Genomic DNA, 24028 nt, shown 5'->3' with positions numbered 1-24028 from the left:
TGAGAAATGACTATTTATTATGGGTACAGAGAAGATTGAAATGTTTCTATTCACTCTTGTCTGTGGTTTTCTGGTTGATAGATCTTAATTCAAAGAATTGGCATGATAATTGTTGCATTAAGTTGGAAAAAATGAACATGTGGATAATTAGTTCTCGTTATGATAGAGGATAAACTTTGAACAAAGGGTTCTATGGTGTGGGCTGGGATCATAGAACCTCATAATCAAGGGGAAATATGTTTTCTTCTATACATTTTAGAGATGAAGTAGAGAATATGTGTAATCTAGATGAATTTCAGGAATTTACTGACATTTCCACTGGTAAAAGTTTATCTTAACTTCAGCAGACTTCAGAATGAAGCTTTGAGTAATGCAGCTGAAGCATCACATACACTTGGATGCTAGTGCAGCAGAGGGGAGATGAACCTAGATATGAACACCAAAGGACAGCCTCTTGGTCACCTTGAGTTGAGAAGCACAAGAAATAATCCATTCATTCCTTGCTTGTCTGTCATTGAATCAGTTGACTATGAGAGAAGCCGCTGTGCCTGGTAAAGGAAAATTGTTTTTGTTGATAGATTAGGTGACTTAAAATCAGATGGAAAAAGCAGAGGAGTGAGCACAGGCAGCTTTGGGTACTCACTTCACTCCTCCCTGATACCTGTGTGTTTCCATGATCAAGAAAAGTCCAAGGCCAGGTGTGGTGGCTCAGGCCTGTAATTCCAGCACTTTAGGAAGCTGAGACAGGTGGATCGCCTGAGGTCAGGAGTTTGAGACCAGCCTGGCCAACATGATACCCTGTCTCTACTAAAAATACAAAAATAAGCAGAGTGTGCTGGTGTACCTCCAGCTACTCGGGAGACTGAGGCAGGAGAATCACTTGAACCTGGGAGGCAGAGGTTGCAGTGAGCCAAGATCACACCACCACATCCTGGCCTGGGAGACAGAGCAAGACTCCTCCTCAAAAAACAACCAAAAACTAAAGTCCTCCTATTGTGACAGGAAGCTGGTGAGGTAGGAGGCTGTGCCCACAGGACAGTGGTGTCTGACCAAGTTCAGTGATCCTATGTGAATTTGCTTACGATAATGGCCACTAGCTGCATTCATGTAGCTGCAAAGGACATCATTTCATTTTTAATTGCTGTTTAGTGTTTTCATGGTGTTTATGTACTACATGTTCTTAATCCACGGTACCTTTGGTAGTTATTTAGGTTGATTTCACATCTTTTCTATTGTGAACAGTACTGCTATGAACAGATGTGTGTACATGTCTTTATAGTAGAACAATTTATATTCTTTTGAGTATATATGCAATAAAGTGATTGCTGGGTCAAATGGTACTTCTGTTTTAAGTTCTTTGAGAAGTTGTTACACTGCTTTCCACAATTGCTGAACTAATTTACATTCCCACCAGTAGTGTATGAGCATTCCCTTTTCTCTGCAACTTCACCAGCATCTGTTATTTTTTACCTTTTTAGTAATAGCCTTCCTGACTGGTGTGAATCCTCTATTTTAGGTATAAGCTCATGAAAAATGTAATATTTCAATTGATTTCACTTAAAATAGTATTTTAATGTCCATCAAACTTAATGATGAGTCATGTCAGTTACATGACAGAATGTGGTGTGATAGAGACAAAAGAATGATTGAAGGAACAGAACAAGAAGCTCCTGCTTCAGGCTTAGGGTTTAAAATATATCAGAGATGATTTTCTCTTCCATGATAATGGATTCAATGGCCAGTGCAATTAAAATTCCAAAGTGCCATTTCTATTAAGTTTAATAGGTATACTGCAAAATTTATATAGAAATCATGCAGACTGGAGCCCTCAAGTTAAAAAAACATTAGATACTTAATATGTTATTTTAAAATGCTAATAAATGCATCATAGAGCATAAGTGTTTTTACAGAATGCTATTGCAGAGAAACAAAGTGTAAGTAGCAACAGCGGGAGCTGAGCTGTGCCATTATCGTCTTTTGTACTCACGTGATGGACAGCACCTACTCACTGTAGATTCTGCTTTGATGTGAGACAGGGGATAAGGCGTAAACCCACTCAAGATGTTCAGATGTATTTAACAAGGAAACGTACAGCCTACATGGTGTTGATATCCCAAGGGCTATATTCTCACATCAAAATGCTAAAAAAATAAATGATTTCAAAGACTGAAAGGGGATACAAGATGAACCAGAGGATAATCAAATTTATTATAAAGAATCCTCAAAACCTCAGAGCACAGCCTTCCTCCTTCCTCACGGTTACTGCCCCCATGTCCGTTCCTCAGCAGCATGAGGTGGAGCAGAGAGGAGCGAAAGCTCTTACCCCTGGAGAGCCACTTTTTTCTTCTAAAGACCAAAGAAAATTCCAGCTTTCCACCAGGGATAGATGTTTTTTTGCCTCATAGACATGTTTGTGAAATTTTTTATTGTGTGAATCTCCTGATAAACTCGCATTTTTGTCTGTTTTAATTTGAAAATATATTTACATAATATTTGGAAATAATTTTTGAATATACAGTCATGTTGTGGCAGCCTATTGAAGTTGTCATTTACCATTGATAATTTTTGCTAAAAAGTCATCTGCGAATGGAAGACTTTCATCTGTGACTAACACGCCTCCTGTGAAAGGAATCTTTTTTTTTGTCTCTTCACAGTCTTTTTAAGCTCTTCGGTTGGACTTTGATTTTTTTAAACATGTAATGTATTCAGTTTAACTTATTATTTATGTAAAATTAATTAGTTTTCACTATTACAAAGTAAAAATCATGTGTATTGCTATGTCAAACACCTGCCCCTAGATGGCAAACAAATCCCAAAATATAAAAGAGAGTGCTATGATCTAAGAAATACTGGGAATGTAAGGGTGATGGTGTCTCACTGTCAACAGGGAGCCCTTAGGTTGGAACAGAATCTCATGTGTGATGTAGAGCCCCTGGGAGGAGCTGCCAGGGTGCTGAGTTGTGGGGGAAATCTGCACTGTGCTGAGACTGGAAGTCAGGCCCTGACCCCCAGCATAGCTGCAGGAGATGATCGAGGTAGACAAGGCTAAAGGGGGTCCTAAGCATGAGACCCCTTCCAATAGAATTAATTTTCTTATCAGAAGAGAAACCAGAGAGCTCTTCTCTTTCTTTCCTCCCTGCTTCTCCCTCTCTCTCCCCAAGCCCCATCTCCTTTTCTCCATGGCTGTCTATGAAACAGGAAGAAAGTCCTTAAGAGAATGTGTACCTGGTTGGACCTTAATCTTAGACCTCTAGCCACCTGAAATGTGAATATAAATTTCTATTGTTTAAGTCATCCAGCCTGTGGGACTTTGACGTTGCAGTGCCAGCAGACTCACCCACAGTCCCAACCTTCTCTGAGCAGGATCAGCCTCAGGAGGCCCTCGTGGACGTGGAGACCCAGCTTTGCTCCTCTTCCTGCTGCTGTCAGACTCTCTGGTGAAGAGGGAGGACTCAGGCTTCACCCTCAGTTTGGTTGCATTAAACACAAATGTTTTCTTCACAATCAGGTAATTAGCCTTTTCACTTTCTGATTAGAATTACATCAACTGCAGGAACAACTTGTTTGCAATTAATATTTTGCAATGCGCATGTTTGCTTTCCACTTAGATGTCAGAGGGGACATTGTATGCACCCTGTCTCTAGCCTTTTGCCCCATGTCCCAAAAGAGAGGTCACTGTCAACTGCAGGGTCAGTTAAAGTAATAACAGTGTCCTAACCTGGCAACAGCTGAACCCAGGCCCTTTTTGAGCTTCTGCTAGTTCATGATTCCCCCTGGATACAAGGCCTGGGTCAAGGGTGCTGGACATGGACAGATGTCACTCTGGCCATCAGCAACTAAGCTGCCTTCATGGAGGCCCATTCTGAATAGAGTCCTGGCAGTCCTGTGGGCCACAAAAGCTGGTCAGAGAGATACCACATCGCTGCAGTCAGAGGGGAGGCTGCCAAAGACCATCAAATTTGTGTGTGTGTGTGAACACGGCCACTGAGTCACGTGTGCTGCTCTGTCTGATGGGAGTCCCCAGGATAGGAACTACTCATGCTGATCCTTAGTATAAAATGTCTCTCTACAGGGGGCCCAGACCCACTGCCCCTCTCTCCTCAGCACTTGCAGCTCTGTGCTCCCCAGACTGCCCTAGTGCCACCCAGCATTCTCAACCTTAGACTGCCACAGTTTGACTCAGTGGGGACATCAGGGAGGGTCCTGAGCTTTACGACCCTAGGGCTCTGTGGTGAGAAGGAGTCATGGGGTGGCATGCCCTTGCTGGTTTTCAGTGTTCATGTGTCAAAGTTTAACATCATACTTTATACCAATGATTAAAAATATGCCTATTTATATGAAAGTACATATTATATTGTGAACCCAGAACATTTGAGACAGGTATCAGTTAATTTAGAAAGTTTATTTTGCCAAAGTTTAGGACACACACCTATGACACAGCCTCAAGAGGTCCTGAAGACATGTTTCCAATGTGGTCAGAACATAGCTTGGTTTTACACAATTTAGTGAGATATGAGACATCAATGAACATAGGTAAAATGAACATTGGTTTGTTCTGGAAAGGCTGGACAACTCCAAGTAAAAAGCAGGGAACTGGAAGTGGGGAGGGGCTTTCCAGGTCACAGGTAAGTGAGATACAAATGATTGCATTATTTTGAGTTCCTGATTAGCCTTTGCAGAGGAGGCAAACAGATATGCATTTATCTCAGAGAGCAGAGGGGTGACTTTGAAAAGAATGGGAGGCAGGTTTACCCTATTCAGTTCCCAGTTAAAATTTTCCCTTTAGTTTAGTGATTTGGGGAGCCCAAGATATTTTTCTTTCACAGTATTTATTCATAATATATATGCATAGTATATACAAAGATATCACTGCAATTTACATCTATAATATTATACATATTTATTATGTCATGTTTGTTACAAATGCATATATACATATACACATAATTTCATATTTATTTAGCATGTGCTCCTTTTTCCTTCTAGCTATAACAGCATCAGGCTCTGTCAGGACCCTGGGGACATTTGCTGACCTCTTTGGCTCCAGCATGGTTCTGGTCATTGAGAACCAGTGAGAACAGAGTTGGGAGCAGCTCACCCCAGGAGCTTGGGGCCAGCCGTAAAACTTTTGACTTTGAGACTTTCACCCTGATAGCAGACTCTGGCCTCGGTGCAGTGCCCAGGAGTGTGTGAGCACTTTCCTTCCCTGAAGCCCCTGTGAGGCAGACCTGTGGGCAGAGCCTTTGGTTCCCAGGTTCTCAGCCCAGTTAGAGATGTGAGATATAATTGGGTGCAAATCTGTTACCAGTTTTATTGAGATCCAAGTAATTTCTCCATATGTATGGAAATTTGCTTGCTAGCAGGTAGAAACTCTCTGTTCTAGATGTGAGACAGAAGCCTGGCCTCTGGATCAGGATGACGTTCCCACTCACTGCTGAAGAGTCAAAGAGGAAAGTGGCATTGATAGTGCAAGGCAGGGACATGCACTGAGCAGCGGCTGCCCTCCTAGAAGAGAGGGCTCACTGTCCTTATTTTTTCCATAGTGTCTATATCACCTGCTCTCCAGAAATCCGTGATTCAAAGGAACTGCACCTGAACCCCCAGGAACATGCAGGTAGGGAGTTCAGCATTACTTAGGGGATACAATCTTGGTCTTCCTACTTGTGAAGACAACTGATCCCTGGATAATTTCAAGTTTATCCTAATCCAGGTTCTGGTAAATGCAGGAAGAAACAAGTTATTATTTTTGAAGTTAATCAGATCTGACATCACCAGTCAGCTCTTCATGCTGAGAACCCCTGGGAAATAACACCCAATGGCAGAACAAAGGGTAAAATATGGAGATCCTCAAACTAAAAATAAGATGCAGCTCATATAATTTCTGGGCATTGAGGTGGTTTATAGGATTAAGTAATGGCGAATCTGTGAGTGATGCAGGCTTTGAGAACTTGTGGTTTCATTTTATGCATTTGCAGTGAATTGCTTGACCGTATAGTCATGTGAGAATGGCTTAAGTCATTACAAAATACTTTCAAATATATTTAGCATTATCTTGTAAAATTTTCTTTCTTTTTTTTAAGAAAGAATAATTTCATACTCACAGAAATGTTGTAAGTATAGACAAAGTACCCCCCTATAGCACAAAGTACCCCCCCTTGCAGAATATATTTAAGACTCGATGATCCCACCCTCTAAAACTGCACAGAATTTCCTACAAATAAGAATATTCCCCTAATGTATCCCCATACACATATGGAAAACATTCTTTCTTTCATCAAGTACTCAAGAGTATTTCAAATGTTGACAAGTATTAAAAAAAATGTTATTTCTTACAAAACGGCCCCAAGAGGAAACATGTTCTTTAGAGACAAATCTGTGCGGCCCTCTGACTTGGGACACTGGGGACACGAGGGACTGGCTCAGAGAGGAGCCAGCCCTGCAACTGTGCCCAGCCTGCCCCATCCCCTGCTGATTTGCATGTTCCCACAGCACAGCCCCTGCCCTGAAGACTTCTTAATAGGCTGGTCACACCCTGTGCAGGACTCAGTCCCAGTCAGGACACAGCATAGACATGAAGGTCCCCACTCAGCTCCTGGGGCTCCTGCTGCTCTGGCTCCCAGGTAAGGAAGAACACTAGGAATTTACTCAACCAGCGTGCTCAATACAGCCTTGCTCTTCAGGGAGGTCCTCATATAACATGATCGACTGACTGGATGTTTGTTTTTATACTTCCAATCTCAGGTGCCAGATGTGACATCCAGATGACCCAGTCTCCAACTTTTCTATCTGCATCTGTAGGAGAGAGAGTCACCATCACTTGCCGGGCAAGTCAGAGCATTGGTAGTGCTTTAGCCTGGCACCAACAGAAACCAGGGAAAGCCACTAGGAGCCTGATCTATGCTGCATCCAGTTTGCAGCCTGGGGTTCCTTCGAGGTTCAGTGGCAGTGGATCTGGGACAGATTTCACTCTCACCATCAGCAGCCTGCAGCCTGAAGATGTTGCTACTTATTACTGTCAACAGTATAGCAGTTACCCTCTCACAGTGTTACAAATCATAACAATAACCCCCCAGGACAGCAGACAGTTGAGGCTGGGCTGCCCCAGCTGCTCTTCTTTGTGCAGCCACCTGCTGATAACACTTGTCAGACTCAGCCAGAGTTTTGAAGGTTATTGGGAGATTATGGAAGAGCAGGCCATGAAGGTGTCTCTCCACCCTAAGTTTGTTTCCTCTCAAGGCAATGTCTCTTCAGATTTAGTAAAGAAAGGAGATTAGTCTCCCTGAGGAGTCTATGTTATGGGGAAATTGAAATTCTTACAGTAAAATGCAAGCCACACATTCCAAGCAGGAATTGTTTTAACTGAATGAATTAAAGTCTAAACTACAGCCTTGCAAAGCCTGGCATATGCTCTTCATGAAGCAGATACTAGAGATGGGATTCTCTGGTGCAAAAATATGAGTATTTATTAATCTATTTTTAAAGATACTAAGATGAAATTTAAAAATGTTGTCACTGTATCAAATATATTGAATAACGTATCAATAAAACAGTAATATATATGTAATTTATAGAAAATGCACATATTTGAGTGTATATAACATATATACTAATCCATATATATTTATTTGATAAATTGTTAGCTGTAAATACTATGTACATAATACTATGTACACCTAATACTTATATACATATAAACATATGTAAATAGCTTATAGTAAATACTATGTACACATATTCGTGTGGACATAGTATTATGTACGCATAATACTTATGCACATAAACAAATTTAAATAGCCTCATGTACACACATGAATACATATACATAAGGCTATTTAAATATGTTTATATGTATATAAGCAACACATGCATATGTATGAAATTATTATATAAATTTAATCTGTTAAGATGATTCCAGTTACTCCCCATGAGAAAACAGATGTCCAAAACTATGTATGCTACCTTCTCTGGCTACAGGAAATTCCTTTGTAATCTTTATTTCTAACACTCACCAAATGAGTATGTGTACCTTAAAATATCTTTTTATTTTAGTGGAGGGGTAAGGAATATGAATGAGAGTAATTTTGCCTAATGTTAAAAATTAATCATTGCATCCTATGGAAGTCCCCATTATATGCATGTCCACAATGATGCTATGTGGGACAGAGTTCTCATTTGGGCGCTAGACCAATGTCACACCCCTGCCATCGTCAAGGATGCCCTGGAAGACTGGAAATCACAATAGTGAGTTAACACCAAGGGTATGTCACTGGCTACTTTGCAAAGAGAGACTGGCAATGCAATGACATCCATTATTAATTTGCACAGGTCATTAGATATCAGAAGAAACAAAATTTAAGGACTGGAGAAAAAATTGGTTTAGAAGAGCCATGACTGGACCTTTCAAAATGGGCCAAGATAAAAAATAAATGTTACCCAAGTGAATACTCATCTAAATGCCATTACCTAGTGGGGAACTCTTAATAATTAAGGTGTTCCAACACATGGACCTCAGTCAGACTCCTTTCTCAGCTTTCCCAGGGAATCTCATGAACTGATGCCATGGAGATTCATGCATCCGAATTTCATTTAATGAGGCTCACAGGGCTATTGGCACATCTGAGTATCTGACTTGCCAAAAACCATGACCCTTCTTGAAACCCTACCACTGTAGCACACAACTGAGATCAGACTAACAGCTGATATCGAGTGAGTACAGTGGACCAAACCCAACACGTGGAGGGCAGTGGTTGTTTTCCTGTATATGTGTTTGCCTTTCTTATCAGCCATGTTTCTGCTAGAATCATTACTTGAAAGTTTTTCAAGTGCTTTCAAGTCAAGAAATCCTTACATAATTTATCACTGGAAAAAGTAACTTTATTATAGCAAAAAAAAAAAAGTGAGGCAAAGTGGGTTCATGATGTTGTCATGTGCACAGGGGCAGCTATCATTACAGAAAGGAGAAAACCCATTACTAGGCAGGTGAAGCTAACACTCAAACCCTTGTAATATCAAATCACTGTCTTACCAGATGTGGTGGAGGCCCCAAAACACCAATGTGCATAACAGTACTGTTAGTCCCATCAATAGAATAGGGGTATCTGAGAGATGAGGGGTGAGCCCATCACTATTTGTTATACCTACAGAGCAGATTGAAAAGTTCTCTTTCTGTTCACTCAGGTCTGGGGTTTTCTGGTTGACAGTTCTTGATCCAATGGGTTAGCTTAATAAGTTGCTGCATTAAATTGGAAGAAACGATGAACACGTGGCTATTTAGTTCTCATTAAAATGTAAAATAAACTATCAACGAAGGGTCTTATGGTGTGGGCTGGGGTCATAGATCCTGATAATCAAGGGGAAATAGGTTTCCTTCTACATATTTTAGAGAGGAAGTAGAGAACATGTGGAATCTAGAGGAGCTTCAGGAATTTTTTTTTTTTTTTTGAGACAGAGTTTCACTTTTGTTGCTTAGGCTGGAGTGCAATAGTGCAATCTTGGCTCACTGAAACCTCCTCTTCCAGGGTTCAAGCAATTCTCCTGCCTCAGCCTCCCAAGTAGCTGGGATTACAGGCACCTGCCACCACATCTGGCTAATTTTTTTTTGTTGTTGTTTTTGTATTTTTAGTGGAGACAGGATTTCACCATGTTGGCCAGGCTGGTATCAAACTCCTGACCTCAGGTGATCCACCTGCCTCAGTTTCCCAAAGTTATGGGATTACAGGCATGAGCCACCATGACAAGCCAGGAATGTTTCCATTTACTGCCATTTCCACTGGTAAAAGTGAAGAGAAACTTCAACAGACTTCAGAGCAAAGCTTTGAGTAACACAGCTGAAGCATCACATGCACTTGCACGCTAGTGCAGCAGAGGGGAGAAGAAATGCACAGTGAGCTTGGGAGATGTGAACATCAGCTACATCCTCTAGGTCAGCTTCATAGTAGAGAAGTACAGGAGCCAGTCCACTCATTCCTTTTTCCTTCTTCTGTCATTGAAGGAATCGGATACAAGAGAAGCCATTAGGGCTGGTGAAGCAAACTCGTGTTTACTGTCATGGATTAGGTGAACTAAACCAGATGGAAAGAGTAGAGGAGTGGGCAGAGGCATTCATTTCACTTCCCCCTTTCTCTGTGTTTCTATGCAGAAAAATCCTCTGATTGTGACAGAAAACTTGTGAGGCAGGATGCTGTGCCCACAGGTCAGTGCTGCCTGGCCAGGACCCAGACCAGGAAAATGAGCCCCTCTGGAAGGCATCTCCCCTCCCCTCATCAACTTCTGAAAACCACACTGCGGGGGCACATCTCATGTGCAGAACCTTCATCACATCTGGGACCCCGAATGCCAAAGACGTGAGAGTTAGCCTCTACAGAAACGACCATGAACATCCTGCTGGAGGTCAGGGGATAAAAGGAATATAGAGAAAACTGATTCATAAAATCTGAGGGAGGCATGCACACATTTACATATGTTAAATATTTTTTTCTCAACTGTCCCTTCATTAAAATTCTTTTAATACAAAGAGCTGTTTTTGTCACCTGCATAATTCAGACCACCGATTAAATGATATCCAGACTGACTTGTGGCTCATGAGGGAAGGTCAGTTTTTCCTAGATGGTATTGGACTGAACAGATTCGAGTCTTTTTTAACTTTTGGGTAGAGGTGAGCATGCTGCTATATCCAAAGGGAACTTTTGCATTCCATTAGGTGTTATCTCATTGCTGTTGATATTAGCAATACCAGAGGGTTCAAGTGTAAGTAGGTACGTATTCATGATAGAAAGCCACAGGGTGGATGGGAGCAGAAATAGCCCTTGCAGGCATGTAAACAGAGGGGTCTGCATGAGACTGAAATGTGGATGTGACCAGCACAGGGAAGGCTGCATTCAGGTGGGAGGTGGTACAGCCAACATTAGCACACAGCTTTCCTCCTTCTTCCATAACCACTGTCCCCTACATCACTATTGCAGATCTCTCTCTCATTTATTCCGGTACTTGAAAGTCTGTCCTGGCCTTCAATTCCCAAGCCACATTTCCACAACTGCTGAAGCTAACATAGTCATCTGGAGAATTAGAAATTTTACTTCATTGTCACCCTTAGAGCTTGGCTTGTTCCAACACCACCAGATTCAGAGAACATTGGTATCTCTCTGCTCCATCCAGGTTAACTTAGACACAAGACAAAATTTAAATATGTTAAGGTTTTGGTCTCCTGCCTAGCAGCCATCTTCCTCCTTTGGTTTCTTGGGCACCAACTATGTCCTGCTGTGCATGGGAAAGACAGTAACTTTCTCCCAGCCCAGGACAGGAGCAGAAATTTTGGGGACATGAGATCAGCTCCACAATAAGATGTCAGGGGAGTGAGGAATGAGCAGAGATTCTGGGAAGCATTTTGATCCCTTATAAAAAGAAGGAAGATGAAGAGCCTTGGCCTGCATTTTCTCTAGGAATCATGATGAGAGGACCTGATTCTTAGAGCTGCTGCAGCCATCTTAAGACCACGAGGTACTGAGCCTACATCTGAAAACCCAATGTAGTGAGGTGCAAAGTAGAAACAGAGAAAGAACCTGGGGCCTTTCTGCTATTGTCTAGTTGCTTCACCAACTTGAAAAGCTCCAACCTTTGGACTTCTTTGCTTAAGCCATTGCTATCATTCATTTCCATTATTTCCATTTACTCAGAAAAGATACTCAGTAAAAGAGCATGGCTGGGCCATAGAGCTGCTCTTTAGAAGAAGGCAGGCTTTATCATGTGTGTGCTTTTGTGGGAGTCTGAAGCATGAAGGGCAGGAAACATAGTAAGTGATGTCCTCTCCTGGCTTCTTGGTCCTGCTGCATCCCTGGCTAGAGAAACCCAAACCACTTTGAAGAGTTTACAAATTCCATTCTCTTCCTGTCTTCATTTCTATTTTTATATTCTAAATATAAAAGAACCCTTCTTATATTCAATTATTCTCTCTGCAAGATCATGAAAATAAAACCATGGTTAAGAAATAGACAAAAATGTTCAAAAAGACACAAAATCTAAGGATTATATGCATCTCCTCAACACCACCAGGGTGTTTGCAGGTTTCCCTTCCTTTTCAGTGTTTTTTGACGGGAAGATGCTGATGCTCCAGCCATGTCCCTGGCAGAGGTTGCATTTGGAGGGTTTACAAAGAAAAGTTTTCAGACAGTTAGTGTTGGATTCTTGGGAGGGTAGCAGGAGGGTGGGTGTGAATTCTCAGCATGGAGGAGGCCAGAGTGATTCCTGTGAAAGGATGTTGGTGTAGGAAGAAAGGACTTAAAACTCAGAACTGTGGCCTCCACCTTAGGATCCAAGCATGGAAACCATTTATCAAAGAGCCAAGGGACCTGAGTTGGATTCTCAGCTAGGAAGCCCCATTTCATTAGTGGCCACCACTATCTACCATACAAGTTGGGATTCACCTTCAATGATGGCTCCATTTAACCCCAAAAGCAATGGCTGAGAGGCCCTGCAAGGAGGATGCATGGATCAGCCTGCATGAAGTAAGCTTCATCCCAGGATGTTTGAGGGGAGTCTCAAAAGTGAGACACCAGAGTCCATGGTCTAAAGGAAAAAACAGTAATTACTGAAGTTTATAACAACTGTACTAACATCCCTCCTAATCTGAAGGGTTCCCCAACTTCCGGACAGTCAATCTTCTCTGCAGTATTGAACTAATGCCTAGTCTGATTCCAGGCTGACCATGAACTTAAGTATCACAAGAGATGTGCTTCTTCTTGCCTTTCCCTCCAGGTAGAGCTCTGGTCATTGTAAAAGGATAGAAAAGTTTTCTTCTAAATATTGCTGATTTCTTTACAAGGGTACTGGCCCCAATCTTAGGTCAAAACCCAACAACAGCATACGTGTAGCGAGTCCTTCCCTTGGTGCCTCTTTTTTTTTATATGCCCACCTCATGACTTTCCCTGAATCTTAGTCTCTATAAAGCCCGATACCTCAAGCACTATCCAGGCTTTGAGCACTACCCCCCAGCATGTTCCTGGTGGCTCAGAAGCAGCTCCCCTGGGGCCTGGCATGTTGGAGAGCAGGGAGGGGGAGTCCATGGGGAAAAGGCTAGGTTAGTGATCCTCTCTCCTCAGTGAGGGCAGCTAAAGCTGGGTGCATGTTCCTGCTTTTCACCATCAATGCCACTTTCTTCTTTTACTCTTTTCAGTGAGTGGGGAAATCATCCTGACCCAGGAGTCTGCCTGTTTGTCAGCACATACAGGACAGAGAGTTTTTTTCTCCTGCTAAGCCAGCAACAATGTACGTGGAGAAATATCTTGGATCTGTAAAAAACTTGGACAAAGACTTGAACCCCTTACATCTCATGTCATTACCTTGGTCCTAGGCATCCCAGTCCAGGGGTACTGGAACCAGCAATGCCTTCAGTGTCAGTGCCTGGGAGCCTGGGGACTATGGGGAGTATAAGTGCATGCACGACTACAGGTAGCCAAGCAATGGCGGTGCAGCCTGTGCACAAAGTCCCTGCTGCCTGTCATGGAGCCTGATTTGCTAGGGCAACTTCTTGCATTTCAGAGAGATGTAGCCCACATGGACCCTCCAGATTTAACATACACCTATTTTTTGAGTGGATGTAGCAATAGTTGTCTTTACCCTCTTCTGCATTTCTGCTGACTTCCCTTGATGATATCTGCCCCTCACTGCTCTCCCTGAACAACACAAGGCAGCTCTGACTTCATGCATGTCAGAGCTCAGGGCCTGGGATGAGGATCCCTTAGGACAGCCCTCAATCTGTGGTGACTAAACGAGGTATATACATACCCCAGATCCCTCACCTCTCAGTAGAATAGCCCAGAGGTTCTTCATGTTTTTTGACATTGGAATGAGTTTTAGTGGTCCATATGGGCAGCGACTTGTTGACAAGCTTTTCACTGTTCATGTCTTCCCTGCCTCACTTTCCCCCTTCCCTCCCAGGGTTTCCTGTGCTTTGTAAATATGTTGTCAGCACGAGAATACTTGTTGTTGCAAGACCCAACTTAAGACAATAGGCACATTCTCATGTGTGGAGGAATCTTTCTCTAAATTCTAGCCATTTCTTTTTTTATGGGTAGAGAAATGCAGACAGTCAAGAAAAAAATTAATTTTCCTTTCCCAATCTCATTTAGATTGCAATTAAGTAGCAATTATTTTCTTCTGGATCACAAATAAGAAGAGCGTCTAACAAATAGCTACACATGTGAGGTCCACATTAGAGCAGCTGCAGCAGCAGCAGAATCCTCCAGCCCAAGGAACTCCCAGACCAGGGGGCCCTGACTCAGATCCCTCCAGCTCTCTCACTATATAGCTGTTGGCTGCTCACGTTCTACCCTTCTCTCAGTCCTGTGATTTTGGATTCTCGTTTAGGGAAGGAGAGTTTGGGGCTAACAAGAATGGTTGATAGTGTGAGTAAAGCATTCCCCTTTTCCCCTAAGGGAAAAAAAAAAAAGATGTTCATGCCCTAATCTGTGGAACCCACGAATGTTGTCTTATGTGGCAAAAGAAACTTGGCAGATGTGATTAAGCTAAAAATCTTGAGATGGGAAGATTATCTAGATGGGTCACATGTAATCACCAGTGTTCTTACAAAACTGAGGCAGGAGGCTCAGATCTGGGGACAAGATTTGGCAAGGGAGGAAGTTGCTTAATGATGTGAGAGAAAGTCCAGGGTCCGGGAAAGACAGCAGCTTCTAAAAGCTGGAAAAGGCCGGGAAAAAGTTCTTTCCCACAGCATCCATAGGGAAGATTGATTTTAACCCAGTGAGACCTTCATTTAACCCAGTGAGACCTGTGTGAGATTTCTTCCTTCCAGAATTGTAAAAGAATAAACTGATGCTGTTTGAATCCAACAAGGATGTGGAGATTTGTTATGTAGCTACAGGAAACACACAGGGAGAGAATGGCATTTCCCTCTCTGTTCTTGCCTCTTCCAGCCTCTGGTGGCTGCAGCTTACCTTGGCGGTGGTCACGTCACTCCAGTCTCTGTCTCTGTGGTCACATTGCCTTCTCTTCTGTGTTGAACATCTCTCAGCCTCTCTTACGAAGACACTTGTGACTGCATTTAGAGCTAATGTGGTTAATCCAGATGGTCTCCCCATCTTAATATTCTTAATTTACATCTGTGAAGACCTTTTGCTCAATTTAGGTAACACAGGTATCAAGAAACTAACTTATTAAAGTATCCTATCTTTCTGAGCATACATACACAGTTTAGCTCTCTCTTTCTCCCCCATTCTCTGTACTTTCATCATGATCAAAAATCACTTCCTTAAATAAATCCAGTTCCACCTATGTCCAGGGCAGAGCAGCACACACAGGAAGGCGTTGCTCAGCGTTTGCTTAGAGACCTGCTCTGCCCCCATTGTCATGCGGAACAAAGGACACAGCCACAGGCAGCCCTCAGCCCTCTGGGAGAATCTGTCTCTACAGAGGAAAGTCAAGGCGCCGTGACTCTCTGGACATCTGATCGTCTTCACGGATCTGTGGTCCTCAGCCCTCATGGAGGGTTTGGCTGTCCCCTGGTGGGTCACCTTGGCCTCCAATCTTACTCTTTGCACTCACCAAGGAAGTATATTTGCTATGGGCTGAGTGACGTGACTAAATTGTCCAAAGTATACAAATAGCTGTAATTTTGTTTGTATTTTCTTAATTAAATTTATGAGATATTTTGAAATGTTTTACAAGGTATCATATGAAAATCAGTTTTTTAGTCATATCTTGACCCAGTAGGTGGGTTACAACCCTAATTTAGGGTTAATATCTAACTGCCTTCACAATTTGGGACAGAAAAATCAAGCGTTGGCCCACTTGCCCCTCCCCTGGCCTCAGCTACTGCTGACAGCTGTTAGGAAGGCTCACTTCCCACCCACTTCTTGTAACTGTCTGTTAACAGAGTCCCATGACAGAGCAGGCCAGTGGGACCCAGAGGCTCCCTGTGAACACAGGAGAGTTGGGTGCTCCTGGGATCTCTGACTGCCTGGTCTGGGCCTCGAGCAGCTGTTAATTTGGCATCTACTTGAGAGCATAAAGCAGAGCAAGCCCCATCTTCACAAGAATATAATGTCCAGTAATCTCTCTGCAGACATCTGGCTGTCTCTGGGGTGACCTCTGTCCCAGCCTCTGGAGAGGAGCCCTGTGAACAAGGCAGCATCACTGGCCCTGCTCAGTCCAGCCCCAGCCACCATGTGACCCGAGGCACCTCCACCACTTCCACCACTTCTTGACAGCTACAGGTGAAGTGAGTCCCTTGGAGAGGGGCTCTGGTTCGGGTCATCAGGTCAAATAAACTCCACGGAAACTTTTAACTCTGGCGTGTGGCCCCTGCTTCTAGAGCAGCCATGACAGGAACCTCCTGCTCAACTCCACTCCCTTTGCCCTTAAGTCTATGAGCAGTGGATCCCTGGATACTCCAAGATGTGCTTCCTGGCCCTGCTCCTCGTCTCTTGGTGATGGGCTTTCAGGGTGAGCGCATTTCCCACTGCAGATCATGAGCAGGGGCTTTAGTCTTTGACACAGGTAAAATGAGTTTAAATGTGCTTTGGAAATTACAGTGTGACATGGAGAGGTGATGTGCCTTAACTCTCATTAGGGCACTGAGGCACAGAGTCCAGGGCTAACCAGGAGGCAGAGGTGCCCACAGCCCTAAACCTGTTCCCAGCCTCCCTGAGGACCACAGAACCTCTGTCCCTGCTCTCATCCTCAGGGCGGGGCTGCACTGGATAAACTGAGCCCTGAGTTTCACTTGTATCTGATTTAGATGACATTTAGATATGACTTTGGACTTAGAACTTTAAGTTGATGCTGAAATGAGTTATAAATTTTAAGGGTATGAGCATAAAATGAATGTATTTTTGTACTGGTTATGGATTTCTGAGCTTCCAGAAGTGTGGTAAATACATTTCCGTTCTTTACAAATTACCTAGTTTATGACATTTTGTTAAGGAAGTAAGAATTCAGTAAGACAGAAGTGTTAAAACTAATAAAACAAATAGAAACTGATTAAATTCAAGAGCAATGTGAAAATAAATCAATTTGTATTTTAAATAATTGAAAATAATAAAAATTAAAATGTTAACATTCACTTTTGAAGTGGGTAGGAAAAGACAATCTTTAATCACCTATACCACTCTTCCCCTACCACAGCATCAAACTTAAGGTTCAGAGAAAGAAATTGTACACCTGGGAGGGGGAGAACATGGTGATAGTGGGACTTTGTATTTACACTCAGTGCTGCCCTGTCACAGTAGAAAGCACTATGGGGCAGATTGCAGCCCATGCTTATGGAGGGAGCATTTAGACCAACCCTAGCCAGAGGGGATCTGTCCATCCCAGTGGTTGGAACCTGAATTCTGGTTAGCACTGCCACTGTGAGCTAAAGATCTCTGGAGTCCTAGGTCACAGCAACTACAATTCCTGGGCAAGTCCTGGTGCTGTGGGGGTTTTAGAGACAGTGAACTTGGGCTGCACATGACCTAGGGAGATATCATCCAGGGTGGCCAGAGGAGTGCTTGCATAATCCTTCCCCCAACCCCAGGCAGCACAACTCACAAGAGCCTTTTTCCATCTGCTTAAGGAGAGGAGAGGAGAGGGCAGAATAAAGAGGACTTTGTCTTGCAACTTGGATACCAGCTCAGCCATAGTAGAGTCATATAAGGCAGAGTCCTGAGGATCCCATTCCTGGCCTTAGCACATGCAAAAACATCTCTAGACATACCCTGGGCCAGAAAAGAACCCACTGCATTGAAGGGGAAGGACCTAGTCCTGGCAAGAGTCATCATCTGCTGACTAATGAACCTTTGAGCCCTGAGTAGTCATTAGTGGTAGTCAGGCAGTACCGCAGGCCTGGAGTGATAGAGGCCATGGGGAGAGACTCCTTCTGCTGGAGGAAAAGAGAGAAAAGAGTGAAAAAGACTTTGTCTTGTGGCTTGGGTGCCAGCTCAGCTGCAGTAGAATAGAGCACCAGGTAGATTCCCAAGGTTATTGATTTCAGGTCTTGACTCCTGGATAGCATTTCTGGACCTGCCTAGGCCCAGCAGGAATTCACCACCCTGTACAGGAAAACACAAAACTGGTTGGATTTACTGCCTCCTGATTGTAGAGTCCCTGGGCCTTGAGTAAACAGTAGTTGTAGCCAGGCAGGGGTCACTCCCAGTCTTGGGTAAGACCCAGTGCTGTGCTGGCATCAGGTCTAACCCAGCATAGTCCCAGTGGTGGTGGCCATAGAGGTACTTGGGTCACCCCTCTTCAGCTTCAGGAAGATCAGCACAGAGAGAGAGACTCTACTTGGAAAAAAGTAAGGAAAGAGAATAAAAGTCTCTGCCTGCTAATCCAGGATATTCTCCTGGATCTTACTCAATACCGTATCCAGGATATACTCAATATCATAAAAATGGTAACTCTATGAGTCTGAAAGTCACAGAATTACTGGGTTTGGGGTGCTCCATAATGCAGATATGGCTGCAGTGACCAAAGCCTTTTCTCACAACACTCAATTTCCTTTGAATACTTGACAAGCTTTCACAAGAAGGATTAGTAGAAAGAAGCTCAGAATTCAAAGACTAAAATAAGTACTTAACTCTTTAAAGCCCAGACATTGATGAACATCTATAAGCATCAAGACCATCCATGAAAACATGACCTAACCAAATGAATTAAATAAGGCACCAGTGATAACTCCCAGAATGACAAAAATATGTGAACTTTCAGACAGAGAATTTGAAACAGCTGTTTTGAAGAAGCTCAATGAAATTCAAGTAAAAGAGAAGGCATCCAGAATTCTATGAGAAAAATTTAAGAAAGAGATTGAAATAATTAAAAGTAATTAAACAGAAATCGTGGAGCTAAAAAATTTAATCGACATACTAAAAATGCATCAGAGTCTCCCAATAGCACAATTGATAAAGCAGAAAAAAGAATTAGTGAACTTGAAGACAAGCTACTTAAAAATAGAAATGGAAGACAAAAAAGAATAAAAAGAAATGAAACATACTTACAAAATCTAGAAAATAACTTCCAGGGGAAAATCTAAGAGTTATTGGCTGTAAAGAGGAGGTAGAGGAACAGATAAAAGTGAAAGTTTATTCAAAAGGATAATAACAGAGAACCTCAAAACCTCAAGAAAGATATCAATATTCAAATATAAGAAGATTGTAGACCACCAGGTAAATTTAACCCAAATAAGACGATGTCAACATTTTTAATAATAATCAAACTCCAAAACTTCAGGGATAAATAAAGGATCTTAAAAGTAGAAAGACAAAAGAAACAAATAATGTAAAAAGTAGTTCTAATGCATTTGGCTGTAGACTTCTCAATGGAAATCTTACAGGCCAGGAGAGAGTGTCATGACATATTTAAAGTACTGAAGAAAAACAAAAAAAAACAAACAAAAACCCTTTTACCCAGAATAGTATATCCAGCAAAAATATCCTTCAAACATGCAGGAGAAATAAAGATTTTCCAGAGAAACAAAAGCAGTGGGATTTTAATACTAGACCTGTCCTACAAGAAATGTTAATGGAGTTCTTTGATATAAAAGAAAAGGACATTAAAGAGCCATAAAAATCATCAGAAGGTATAAAACTCTGTGGTACTAGTAAGTACACAAACAAACACAGAATATTATAACACTGTGGCATGTAAACTACTCATATTTTGAGTAGAAAGAACAAAAAAAGAGCCCACCAAAAATAATAAAACAACTTTTCAAGACTTAGTAAAATAAAATATAAATAGTAACAACAAAAAGTTAAAAAGTAGGGTAGGAATGAAGTTAAAAGGCAGTTTTATTTTTTTTCTCCTTTCTTATTTGTTATCAGTTTTAAGTTGTCATCATTAAAAAAAAAAATGGGATATAAGGTGTTATTTGCAAGCCTCTTGTTAACCTCAACTAAAATAAAATACTACAACAGATATACAATACATAAAAAGCAAGAAATTAAAGCACACAAGAGATAAAAATTACAACAAATATATAATAAATAAAAATCAAGAAATTAACACCAGAGAAAATTACCTTCACAAAAAGGAAGACAGGAAGAAAACAGAGAAGTGAAAGACCACAAAACGACAAGAAAACAAAGAACAAAATGGCACTTGTTAGTCCTTTATCAATAATAAAGTGCTGATTTTTATTTCTGACCAAATTTCCTTAGATGTTTTGAATTTTTATTTGATGATAATTATTTAACATTTAAAAATCATTTATTTGTTTTATAATTTCAATTTTTTTTTGTCTAGCATTTTGAGCCCATTAAATTTACTCATGTATATGCAGCAGATACAGGAATATTATTTTAAATTATGTTTCTCATTACTTTTGTTCTAATGACTCTCGCTTATTTAATAGGAAAGTGTTTAATTTCTAGGTTTGGCTTTAAGTTCTGTTTTTCTATCTTTTGTTTCATCCCATTTAAAAATTTTTAAATTTCATTATATTTCTACTCTGTGAACAGGGATCATTCCTCTAATTTTTCTTCTTTATCACTGGTTTGATCAATTCCACTCTTGAATATTAGTTGTTTTTAATAGGACACATTTAGAGTTTTATTTAGCTCATAAATCAGCAGTTGATAAGGTGATGCCTATACTTTTAGTCATTAGATATATGTGCTCCATTTTCATTTTCATCTGGACCCTGATATTTTTCTTCATTCTGTTGATTATGTAAATCACTTTGCAGACATTTTTTCTGTAATCTGCATGAGATTCTGCTCTACTGTTTCCTTTTTCTCTCCTTTCTGTTTTTTCTTTTTTCTTATATTTTTTAATAAAATTCAATTTGTTGACTATGATAATATGAATAAATGATGCTATTATGTTATTTGCAATATCTAGTCCATGATGTACTTTCATCTTTGGCCCATTCATATCTTCTTCTTATTCATTTAGCTATTCACATACTTATTCATTCCTTCATTTGGTAATTTATAGTGACATAATAAGCTTCTGTGACTCTACCACACAAAATTCAAATTAGGGCTATGACTTATGTCTGATTTAAGATTTTCTACAAAATTTCATATGCCTTTCTCCTCTCACCAAGTTAATAATAGTTCTGAATTCTACATTATTTGTAATTGACTTTTCTTTATGTAAGTAATTTCTTCTGTATATATTCATCAAATAACATTTTTAGCTTATTTGTTTAAAACTTTATAAAATGGAAATCATATGAATCGGATCTGATTTATTAATGTTTTCTTTTGTACTTTATGTTATATGTGTCCTCCTTTTTTTTTTCTTTTTTTTCTTTTTTTTTGAGTTGGAGTTTCACTCATTTACCCAGGCTAGAGTGCAGTGGTGTGATCTTGGCTCACTGCAACCTCTGCCTCCCGGGTTCAAGTGATTCTCCTGCCTCAGCCTCCCAAGTAGCTGAGATTACAGGTGTCTGCTACCACACCTGACCAATTTTTGTATTTTTAGTAGATATGGGAGTTCACCATGTTGGCCAGGCTGGTCTCAAACTCCTGACCTTGTGATCCACCTGCATCAGCCTACCAAAGTGCTGAGATTACAGGCATGAGCCACTGCACTCAGTCTTATATGTGTCCTCTATAAGAAATCTTTCCTTGCAGCTGTGAACATGAAGTTATTTTCTGTGCTATTTTCTAAAAGCTTTATTCTTTTGTCTTTCATATTTCAATTCATAATTTATTTAGAATTAACATTTATCTTAATGTAGAGGTAAAATGTAGAGGTTAAGATTCATTTGTTGTAGTATGGATAATGAATTGATCCAATACAATTTATTTATTATTTATTTATTTTTTACTGGGTTACTGCTATGGTTTGAATGTCTATGTCTCCTCCAAAATGAACATCAAAACTTAAATCCTAATGCAACCATAGTGGTAGGTAGAGTCTTCGAGAGAGAATTAGGTCATGAGGGTGCCATTCTTCTCAAAATATCATTTTATTTCTCCTGAAATAAAAATGGCTTCACACAGCATTTTTCCCTTTTTTTCCTTCTGTCTCCATGATATGAGGATGCAGCCACAAGACATGCTCTTGGAAGAAGGAGCAGCTCTACCAGACGCCAAAATTGCCAGTGCCTTGATCTTGAACTTTCCAGCCTCCAGAACCATGAGTAAATAATTTTCTCGTTTTTATAAATTACTCAGTCTAAGTTTGTTTTGTTTTGTTTTCAGCATAAAGGCACTAAAAGAATTACTGTAGCTTGAGTTGGGTGCCGTGGCTCACACCTGTAATCCTAGCACTTTGGGAGGCCGAGGTGGGTGGATCACCGGAGGTCAGGAGTTCAAGAGCAGCCTGGCCAACATGGTGAAACTGTATCTCTACTAAAAATACAAAAAATTAGCCAGGCGTGGTGGATGACACCTATAATTGCAGCTACTAGGGAGCCTGAGGCAGGAGAATTACTTCAACCTGGGAGGCAGAGGTTGTAATGAGCTGAGATCGTGACACTGTACTCCAGCCTATGCAACAAGAGCGAAATTAAAAAAAAAAGAAAAACAAAAACAAAAATAACAAAGAATAAGAGAATTACTGTAGCCCTTTTTGTTTCTAATTGGGTATTGGATGACTGCATATATGTGGATTTGATTTTAGATGTTTTATCAGGACAAATGGAAGCTAGAAAGTGGAATGACATATTAAAATGCTGGGAAAAAAAATTCCAAAAAAAACCCAAAACAAAACAAAATTCAACCAAGGATTCAATATCCAGTGAAAGTATGCTTCAAAAATAAAGGTAAACTAAAAGCATATCCTGATAAACAAAGATGAAGTATTACTTGAAGACATACTCTATAAGAAATTCAAGAAGAAATGTTTCAGAATCCCAGGAAATGATGGCAGACAGTAAGTTGAATCCACAGGAAGGAAGGAAATCCCCAAAAATAGTAAAGAAAGAAGAGAGAACCCAGACACAATGCAAGAAAAGCCTTTACTTCAATTTTTGAGGTTTAGTCCAGGGAAAATTAAACTGTTGTGGTGGATGTCACAATGTCAATTACCTTGGTTGGAATTGGGGAGCAGCTGTTGCCCGGGAAGGTGCAATGAGAAAAGAATCTGGAGATTTTGAAATGATCTACAATTTTATCTGGGAGGGGTATATATGTAAAACTTTGGCTGCACATTTAACATTTCTATCCTTTACTCTGTGTGTGTTTATCTCGATTAAAAAAATAAATACAAAGGCCAAATCTCAACTCTTAAACAACTATAAATAAAAAAGTAAGAATCAGCGAATATTTATGAAAACTCAGCTTTATGAAAGAGAAGTGTAAAACGTGCCTAAGAAAGTGCTAAGAAACAAGAAATCTTACAGAGAAGACAGAAGGAAACGCTTAAATTTCTCCCACATAGGCAACAGAGATTTTATGTCTGTTGGTTTCCCTTCAAACAGAGAAGATATTTAAGTCATTTTCTTCACAAGAATGGCTCCCACCCTCCACTTGGCTTTTTCCACCCCACTGCACCCACCAGGAGATTTGCATATTGTCCCCTAGGGAGGACCTTCTTTTGTGAGTCGAAGATAAAAGCTCAGCTCTATCTTTGCCATGACTGTTCAGGACTTCTCTGTTCACCTGCTCACAATGAGATTCCCTTCTCAGCTCCTGGGGCTGCTAATGCTCTGGCTCCCTGGTAAGGACAGAAGGGGATGAGAAAGGAGAATAGGATGGGAGAGTGAGCTCTGGGGGCACACGGCCTTCCATGCATGTTCTTTCCATGTGTTAGATGTGCAGGTCTTGTCCTCCCAGATGGAGCATGTGTGTGAGAGAGGAAGGTTCCAGAAGGACCAAAGACATGTGCTCTGGGGAAGACTTTGTGCAGAAAGAGAGGATGGTGTGGGCATTTCTGGAGACCCCCTTGAGCACTGCATCCTTTAAGTTCCATTTTGAAATGGGATATTATTGGAATATAAAACAAAATTTAAAAAAATATATAGCCTGAAATAAACAACTAATGAAAATTATAAAAATGATACATAAAGTTTATATATAACCTTAATCTTTTTTTCTTATCATTTCAGGATCCAGTGGGGATATTGTGATGACCCAGACTCCACTCT

At 41.0% G+C, this 24028-nt stretch overlaps 1 long non-coding RNA gene and 1 gene segment (V, D, J or C); both read left to right on the top strand.

Annotated features, from left to right (window-relative positions):
* Positions 1-24028, top strand: part of LOC116526978 — a 93873-nt gene that overhangs the window by 25237 nt on the left and 44608 nt on the right.
* Positions 7872-10510, top strand: LOC116526991. Its single transcript, XR_004258333.1, has 2 exons — positions 7872-8241; positions 10139-10510. It is a non-coding gene; the product is annotated as an uncharacterized LOC116526991 (long non-coding RNA).

Source organism: Sapajus apella, unplaced genomic scaffold, assembly GCF_009761245.1.
Source record: "Sapajus apella isolate SASKATOON/1434 unplaced genomic scaffold, GSC_monkey_1.0 scaffold52, whole genome shotgun sequence".
NCBI lineage: Eukaryota > Metazoa > Chordata > Mammalia > Primates > Cebidae > Sapajus > Sapajus apella.
This window is presented reverse-complemented; position numbering and strand designations above follow the sequence as displayed.